General features: G+C 48.3%; 1 pseudogene; it reads left to right on the top strand.

Annotated features, from left to right (window-relative positions):
* The first annotated feature begins 3,185 nt into the window (after positions 1–3,185).
* The window catches only part of LOC114897907, a 15,234-nt pseudogene continuing 9,685 nt past the window's right edge, over positions 3,186–8,734 (top strand).

Raw genomic sequence — 8,734 nt, 5'->3', positions numbered from 1 at the left:
GTGTACCATTGTCAGCTGTATTTAATGACTTTTGGAGTAAATTGTGTACACCCTGAGAACTTGTTTTCATTTCTTGGCTAACCCACGAGAAAATTATGAGCAGTGTTAGGATGCAGAGAGAAGCAGAGGGACAGGAGAAGGAAGGCGGGGAGACAGAGAGAGAGTGAGTGAGCCCCAGAGGGGAGAAGAGGCCTAGGCAGGGACGGCTCCCTGTCTCTAAGGCTGCTGCCCAGCAGTTCAGGCCTCTGACTCCTGAGCACATGTAGACTGCAATTGGGGGGGCTGAGTCACTTGTTGGGCCAGGGAGCTGTGCCCTGCATGCCAGCAGGGACCCTCCAGAGCCCTCTAGCCTCTGACCGAGCACCCAGCGATGCCCCGAGGCTAGCAGCTCCACCAGTCTGGACCTCAGAGCCAGGACAGTGCAGAGGAAAGCGATGGACTTGATGTCTGTGAGAAATAAACCACTACCGGCTTAACATAAGCCACTGGAATGTGGGGGTTATTTATTACCGAAGCATAACCTGCCTAGTTTGATTATCTATAGCTGTGTGGTTTGTGGCACGGCATTTAACCTCCCTGATTCTCAATTTTCTCACGTAGAAAATAGAGAAAATAAAACTTACTTGCTGGGTTGTTGTAAGGATTAGAAATATTGAATTTGAAGTGCCCAGTGTATAGTAGACACTCAATAAATAAAACCTTTTTTAAAAATTTAATTTATTTTTGGCTGCGTCGGGTCTTCGTTGCTGTGCGCGGGCTTTCTCTAGATGCACCGAGTGGGGACTACTCTTTGTTGCGGTGTGCGGGCTTCTCATTGCAGTGGCTTCTCTTGTTGCAGAGCACGGGGTCTAGGCGCACAGGCTTCAGTAGTTGTGGCTCACAGGCTCTAGAGCACAGGCTCAGTAGTTGTGTCGCGCGGGCTTAGTTGCTCCGTGGCATATGGGATCCTCGTGGACCAGGGCTTGAACCCGTGACCCCTGCATTGGCAGGCGGACTCCTAACCACTGCGCCACCAGGGAGGCCCAATGAAAGCTTTTTAAAATTATTAATAGTATAGCTTAGTGTGAATTTCAGTCTGGTTTAATTTGGAAATCAGCTGCCTTGTTTTCACTTCTTTTCCTGAATGCCTGAGGATTCAGCCCACTCTAGCGGCAGGAAGGAATGATCCAGCTCTTTCTTCACCCGAGGAAAAGGGAACAAATTTTTGGATGCTATAGCCTTGAGCTCTGGTTTTCTGAACCATCAAGGCCTACTTTGCAGGAAGGGGGGTAAGAGCTCTTAGTGGGTGGCTCAGGTGAAAGGATAAAGGGCTGGAGGCAGAGGATGGGTTACTGGGTGAGGCACTTGTACAAGATAGGATTCCTGGATTCTGACCCCCAGAGACCTCCTCGGCACCTCCTTTCTTGCTGGAGGAGCCAGGGGAGCAGATCAAGAGAAAGATTCTGTGAGTGCCAGGAGCCTCCATGCGTCAGAGACAGGCCAGTGCTTCCCCCAAAGAGACCCTTCCCCTGGCTGCACCCAGTGGATTCGGCCTGCAGTAGGGACCACAGCTCTGCCTGAAGCTCAGAAGTCATCTGTCCTGCAGGAGGGACATGATGCCTGATCCTCCCTGTGATGGCCTCCAGGCCCCCGCCTCCTACCAGTGCCCAGAGCCCACCCTGGACATCCAGTGAGCGATGGTAGGAGGCGAGGGGCTCCCTGTCCTCCATGCCCTTCCTTCCCTCTCCACTTGCTTCTTCCAAACTCCCTCTCAAGGCATTCAGGGACTTTAAGAGCAGAAAGACAGCTGGGTGTGAAGGAATTATAGGTGTAATTTGTTTAGCAAATGCTTTTGCTACTCCTGGAACAAACAGGAGCTTGTGCCTTGATAATTAATCAGAGATTATTGCATGTTTTAAATGATCAGGACCGAACCTGTAAGCTTTTCCTGTATTTATAAACCTGTAGACCCCATTCTAAGCACATTAACAGAAAAACCTAACCGCCTGTCGCTAACATCTGTCCAAATGTCTGGGAGCCCCTCCCTGGGCTCCAGCAGTGCGGCCTATCTGCAGCGCCCCTAGCGGCCTCCGAGCCATTGAGCCTCTGCGGCGCTGTGGTAGTTCTCTCAGCTGTGTCCACTAGAGGGCGCCAGTGTTCTTCAGAAGAAGGAAGCCGACTCAGGCTTCGCTGAGGAGGCCCGGAGTTGTCATGAGGATAGAGACGGCTTCCACGGCCACACAACCACATTGCTTCAAAAATCTTACGTTTACCCAGGTATTTTTTAGACTGAAACCATTTTACATCCCCTGTGGCAGTCCCTCACAGATAATAGTTAAAATAATAATCATGATGTTGATGATGTTTTGTGATGGTCCCTTGCCCAGAGAGTTTTCTGGCCCAGAAGAATCATGCTTTTTGGCTGTTCCTGATAAGATAATCCCTTTATGTATATATATATATATATATATATATATATATATATTTTTTTATTTTTGTTGTTCGCGGGCCTCTCACTGTTGTGGCCTCTCCCGTTGCGGAGCACAGGCTCCGGACGCGCAGGCTCAGCGGCCATGGCTCACGGGCCCAGCCGCTCTACGGCATGTGAGATCTTCCCGGACCAGGGCACGAACCCGCGTCCCCTGCATCCGCAGGCGGACTCTCAACCACTGCACCACCAGGGAAGCCCTCTTTATATCTTGTATTTGCATACCTGTCTAACTTTTAATGTGCTCTTCAGAAATATCTCATTTACCAAGTTCTTTTTTTCTTCTTTTTTTTCTTTTTTTGGCCAGGCCATAAGGTTTGTGGGATCTTAGTTCCCCAAACAGAGATTGAACCAGTGCCCTAGGCAGTGAAAGCGCAGAGTCCTAACCACTAGACTGCCAGGGAATTCCCCAGAACACCTCATTTAGACTTCACAAATCTTTTGTTTCCCTCTTTAAAAATTTGCAAACAGATTTGCAGAGATCATTATTACTGTTGTTGGAAAGACACCCCTGGCTAGTAAACAGCACCTGAACTTGGGCTCTCCATCTCCAATCCCTGGCCTTTGCCTCCCCCAATTCTTTGCTTACCCACTTGCTGTGCCTAACGCACACCTTCTCTTTGACATTTTCTGTCAGATAGACATTTACACCTGGGTGAGCACAGACGAGAGTACCGGACCCTTTCCCCACAGCAAGGGGGCGAGAGCGGGTGTAGAAATGGAGCAGTGCGGTGTCACGCTCTTCAGACTGGCATCTGGAGGTGCGGGTTCTGGTCCTCATCCTGCCTGCACCTGGGCAACCCTGGGCACCACATTAACCCCAGCTCCTGAACTGTAAACTGAGGAGGCAGCCTTGGAACTGGGCAGGGGGAGCTGTGGGCTCCTGAGCATGGAAGCCTCTTTTTGTCCCCCCTTTCTTGTAGGCAAGACTCTCTAGCCTCCACGACCTTCCCTGAGTTCCAAAGGGCGGATTCAAACAGTTGCTAGTCAAGAGAGGAGCATCCAGGAAACCACCTGAGGCAAGATTAAAGGGGCCAGAGAAGCTCATCAAGGTTAGGAGACCAACCACCTGAGACCCTGCACACACCCTCGTCTTGTCAGCAACCCCACCCTTGAAGTATTGCTATAAAACTCCTCATCAAATCCTCCTGAGTTGGGACACATAGTTTTTCGAAGCACGAGCCCACCGTGTCCCCTTTGCCTGTCAAAGCAATAAACCTATCCTCTTCTACTTCACCCAAAACTCTGTTTCCAAGATTCAATTCTGTACCCGGTGCAGAGAGACCGAGCTTTCAGCACCAGCCTGGCTGTAATCTCTGAGGAGGCAGCATGAAGCTCTGTCATTCTGGATAGTGGTTGTCAGGAAGGCAAAAGCCCACCGCTGGGGAGAAAGTGCTCTGGGCTGTGTTGGGGTAAACAGAGTGTGTTTCTGTTACCAATGTTGCAGGAGAGGGAAATGTCACATACTAGGACCTGCACGAGTCCTTAGGACAGACCGCCAAGGGAGGGTCCTTGGCTTCCCGAAGGAAACAATTCAAGAACAAAAGCTAGAGTAAAGGGAAAGCAAGTTTATTTAGAGAAAACACGTTCCATATAGGTAGAATGTGGTCATCTCAGAAAGTGAGAGCAGGCCCCATGTGGTGGGGTGGAAGGTTTTTATGGGTTTAATGATTTCATAAGCTAAGGAGTGGGAGGGATATTCTTGCTATTTCGGGGTAGGGTGGGGATTTCCCAGGAAATGGGCCACTGCCCACTTTTTGGCCTTTTAATGTTCCTCCTTGGAACTGTCATGGCATAAGGGGGAGTGAATTTTGGTATTACAATGAAGGTATAATGAGCTAAAAGTCAATGCAGGCTATTGTTGAAGCCACCTTGCTTCCAGCCAGTCTTTATTGCATCCCAACAACTATACCCCTTCTTCATTATTAGCGTGTGTGTCCTGCCCCTTTCCCTCCTATCTCACCAAGCCTATTGCCCTGAATCATTCCCCTACCCCACCCTCAAATGGAAACTATTACTCTTATCTAAGTTTCAGAAGGAAGCTGCAAAGAGAAACAAGAACCAGTTAGAACCAGGTAGGCCCAAAATGGCGGAAGATTTGACTTTCAGTAGACCTTGAGCCTCATTATATGCTCACTGTAATCCATTAACGTGCTACATGACACACCCACCAGCGCCAAGAGTGTTGACAGTTGCCATGACAACCAGAAAGGCCCATACAAGGACTGAAAAGGAGAGCTGCATCAAACTGGGGTCCAAACCACACCCCTGTTCTCAGATTAGTCATGAATATTCACCCCTCTTTCTAATTCCCTCCCTTTTACCTCGACCATCCTATATATCTGATGTCTCTGCCCAAATTGGGTTGAGAAGTTGATTTGTGAACTAGTTTCCCACTTCTCCATTCTTTGGCCCTTGAATAAAGCTTGTGCTATTCCAGTCTCAGCATTGGTTTTGTTATTGGCTGGGCAAATCTAACTGGAAAAAGAACCTCCCTGGCTGAGACAGGGGGTCTTGGCCTGGGCTAGGGCCCCGGTGTGGGTCCAGTCAACCAATTCGGTAACATTTCCACTTATTGGTAAAGCCAGAGCACAGAGCTTCTCACCAAAGCCACTTCTGAGCTCTGCCCCGTCCATCTCCTCCTCATGGCCCATAAACCCCTTCTTGGGAGCCAGATTTTCCATGCCCAGCACTGGGTGGTTTGATCTGATGGTTACTTATGAGAACTAATATCTGAAAGGTCAGACCCACAGGAGGTGTCCCTGTGCAGCACAAGTGGCAGGCGACCACTGGTGGCTGTGGACATATTCCAGATGCTGCCCGCATGTGTGCCATTGACTCTTTTATAAATTTATTTTATTGGAACATAGTTGATTTACAATGTTGTGTTAGTTTCAGGTGTACAGAACAGTGATTCAGTTATACATATATATGCATTCTTTTTCATATTCTTTTCCATTATGGTTTATCATAGGATACAGTAGAACCTGATTGTTTATCCATCCTATATATAATAGTTTGCTGCCATTTACTCTTTATATTAATCCCCACCCCCATCTCTCAATCCTCAGTTCCTCTGGGGGAGCTCTGAGCTTCTTTCATTTCTCCCAGATGCCACACCTGAGGGTAATCCATTGTAGTCAGATTAATTACAAAAGTTGTCTTTTTACTAAAGGAAGTGGGCAGACTCTGGAAGCCTTTCATAATAATAGTCTCACAAGTAAAGGAAAGCACACAGATTCCAAGAACCAATGGCATTTGCATTTTGCTGGCACATATGAGTATGATTCAAAGACTTAAATCAGGTGGCTTTCAAAAAAATTTTGCTCGTTTCTGTTTTTCTGACAAGGATAATCACTCTAATGTACGGCATTTACATAGTGCCTTTCATCAAGCACCAGCTCAATGTTTCCCTAACGGCTTCCAAAGTCCTCTTTGTCCAAGTTGCTTTGGTTCTTTTTGTTCTCAAGAGAGTGTTTTCCTGCACCTGTACCTGACTTGTGTCTCTTAAACTCAGGAGGGAGGTGGGCTTTGGAGGAGGAAGCTGGGAGCCTTGGGGCCACTGGCCAATCCCCAGGGTGTCAGGCCCTAGGCAAGGTTCCCAGGAGCTCCTAAGGCGCACGTTCTGCGTCCCCCAGGCCATGCCTGACTGCCCTAAGGGGGTGGCCCCCCTCGTGGGCTGGGCACTGAGTGTTCCCTCCAGGCTGAGCAGGGATTTGTGGGGCTGCATTCCGGAGGTCCCTGATCTCAGCGCCTGGGGCCCAGCTCTCCTGAAGCAGCCAGCTGCTAACTTGTTTTAACAACTTCCAGCCTCACACCTCTGGCCTCCCCTGGGGGCAGGGGCATCTTTCTCTGTGGGGCAGACACCTTAGCTCCCAGGCTCATTCCACATTCTCCAGGAAGCTTGCCCTGGGCAAGGCCAGAAGCCTCCCAGACCTTGGGTGTCACTGGTCTGCAGGAGCCCAGAACATCTTCCCCACCTCCCGCTTTGTCCCCAGGGCTCTCTGCACGTCAGAGCCCTGGCTCACAGCCCAATCTCTCTTGGGAACCCCAGGCAGCCAGGGAAGCCAGCGGGGTTGAAAGGCCACAGCTAAGATTACACCATGCTGAACTTTTAATTTCTGGTCTCAGAATCTTCATATAGCTTCCTCTCTCTTTGTCCTCAGGACCTTCCTATGAACTAGGTAAGACTCTGCCCACTGTGTTCCTTACACATAAGGGATCTCTGGCTTGTGAGGTGACCCAGGTCTGAGGTTACACAGCCAGGAGGCTTCAGACTTGCTTCCTCACTCGAAGGCCAGGAAGCTGATGGATGCTGCCCGTCTTCTCCTCTTGTAACCCAGCAGAACCCTACAGGGCCTTCCCGGGACAGACTCCTCCCCCATATCCTCTGCTTTAGCTCCTCTCTGAAGTACCTAGATAATATCTGACACACATTTCCTGAGTTGTTTTACAGATGCAAAAACCCCCACCAAATGAAAGAAATTAACCACTTGGTGACCATGAACACTGTAGACCCCAGACCTACAGGAGTCTGAGGATTGATAATGTTAACCCCTGCCCTGTTACCTCACCATCAACCAATTAGAAGTGTGCACAAGCTGATCACATGCCCTGGGACACCCCTCCTTCACCTGGCCTTTAAAAATGCTTTCCTGAAACCCATCAGGGAGGGTATTTTGATTTCTCTCTCAAATCTGAATAAGATCCTTGCTGGGTAGAGTTTTTCTCCTTCATCACTTTAAATATGTCCTGCCACTCCCTTCTGGCTTGCAGAGTTTCTGCTGAAAGATCAGCTGTTAACCTTATGGGGATTCCCTTGTATGTTATTTGTTGTTTTTCCCTTGCTGCTTTTAATATGTTTTCTTTGTATTTAATTTTTGATAGTTTGATTAATATGTGCCTTGGTGTGTTTCTGCTTGGATTTATCCTGTATGGGACTCTCTGTGCTTCCTGGACTTGATTAACTATTTCCTTTCCCATATTAGGGAAGTTTTCAACTATAATCTCTTCAAATATTTTCTCAGTCCCTTTCTTTTTCTCTTCTTCTTCTGGAACCCCTATAATTCGAATGTTGGTGCATTTAATGTTGTCCCAGAGGTCTCTGAGACTATCTTCAGTTCTTTTCATTCTTTTTTCTTTATTCTGCTCTGCAGTAGTTATTTCCACTATTTTATCTTCCAGGTCACTTATCCGTTCTTCCGCCTCAGTTATTCTGCTATTGATCCCTTCTAGAGATTTTTTTTTTTTTTTCATTACGCGGGCCTCTCACTGTTGTGGCCTCTCCCATCGCAGAGCACAGCCTCCGGACGCGAAGGCTCAGCGGCCATGGCTCATGGGCCCAGCCGCTCCGCGGCATGTGGGATCTTTCTGGACCAGGGCACGAACCTGTGTCCCCTGCATCGGCAGGCGGACTCTCAACCACTGCGCCACCAGGGAAGCCCCGAGAATTTTTAATTTCATTGATTGTGTTGTTCATCGTTGCTTGTTTCCTCTTTAGTTCTTCTAGGTCCTTGTTAAACGTTTCTTGCATTTTCTCTATTCTATTTCCAATATTTTGGATCATCTTTACTATCATTATTCTGAATTCTTTTTCAGGTAGACTGCCTATTTCCTCTTCATTTGTTAGGTCTGATGGGTTTTTACTTTGCTCCTTCATCTGCTGTGTGTTTTTCTGTCTTCTCATTTTGCTTATCTTACTGTGTTTGGGGTCTCCTTTTTGCAGGCTGCAGGTTCGTAGTTGCCATTGTTTTTGGTGTCTGTCCCCAGTGGCTAAGGTTGGTTCAGTGGGTTGTGTAGGCTTCCTGGTGGAGGAGACTAGTGCCTGTGTTCCAGTGGATGAGGCTGGATCTTGTCTTTCTGATGGGCAGGTCCATGGCTGGTGGTGTGTTTTGGGGTGTCTGTGGACTTATTATGATTTTAGGCAGCCTCTCTGCTAATGGGTGATGTTGTGTTCCTATCTTGCTAGTTGTTTGGCATAGGATGTCCAGCACTGTAGCTTGCTGGTCGTTGAGTGAAGCTGGGTGCTGGTGTTGAGATGGAGATCTCTAGGAGATTTTCGCCATTTGATATCACATGGAGCTGGGAGGTCTCTTGTGGACCAGTGTCCTGAAGTTGGCTCTCCCACCTCAGAGGCACAACACTGACTCCTGGCTGGAGCCCCAAGAGCCTTTCATCCACACGGCTCAGAATAAAAGGGAGAAAAAGTAGAAAGAAAGAGAGAAAGAAAGAAAGAAAGAAAGAAAGAAAGAAAGAAAGAAAGAAAGA

This window comes from Monodon monoceros, unplaced genomic scaffold (assembly GCF_005190385.1).
Source record: "Monodon monoceros isolate NGI ecotype Baffin Bay Population unplaced genomic scaffold, NGI_Narwhal_1 Super_Scaffold_18, whole genome shotgun sequence".
Taxonomy (NCBI): domain Eukaryota; kingdom Metazoa; phylum Chordata; class Mammalia; order Artiodactyla; family Monodontidae; genus Monodon; species Monodon monoceros.
The sequence above is the reverse complement of the archived record's forward strand: the minus strand, read 5'-3'. Positions and strand labels throughout refer to the sequence as shown.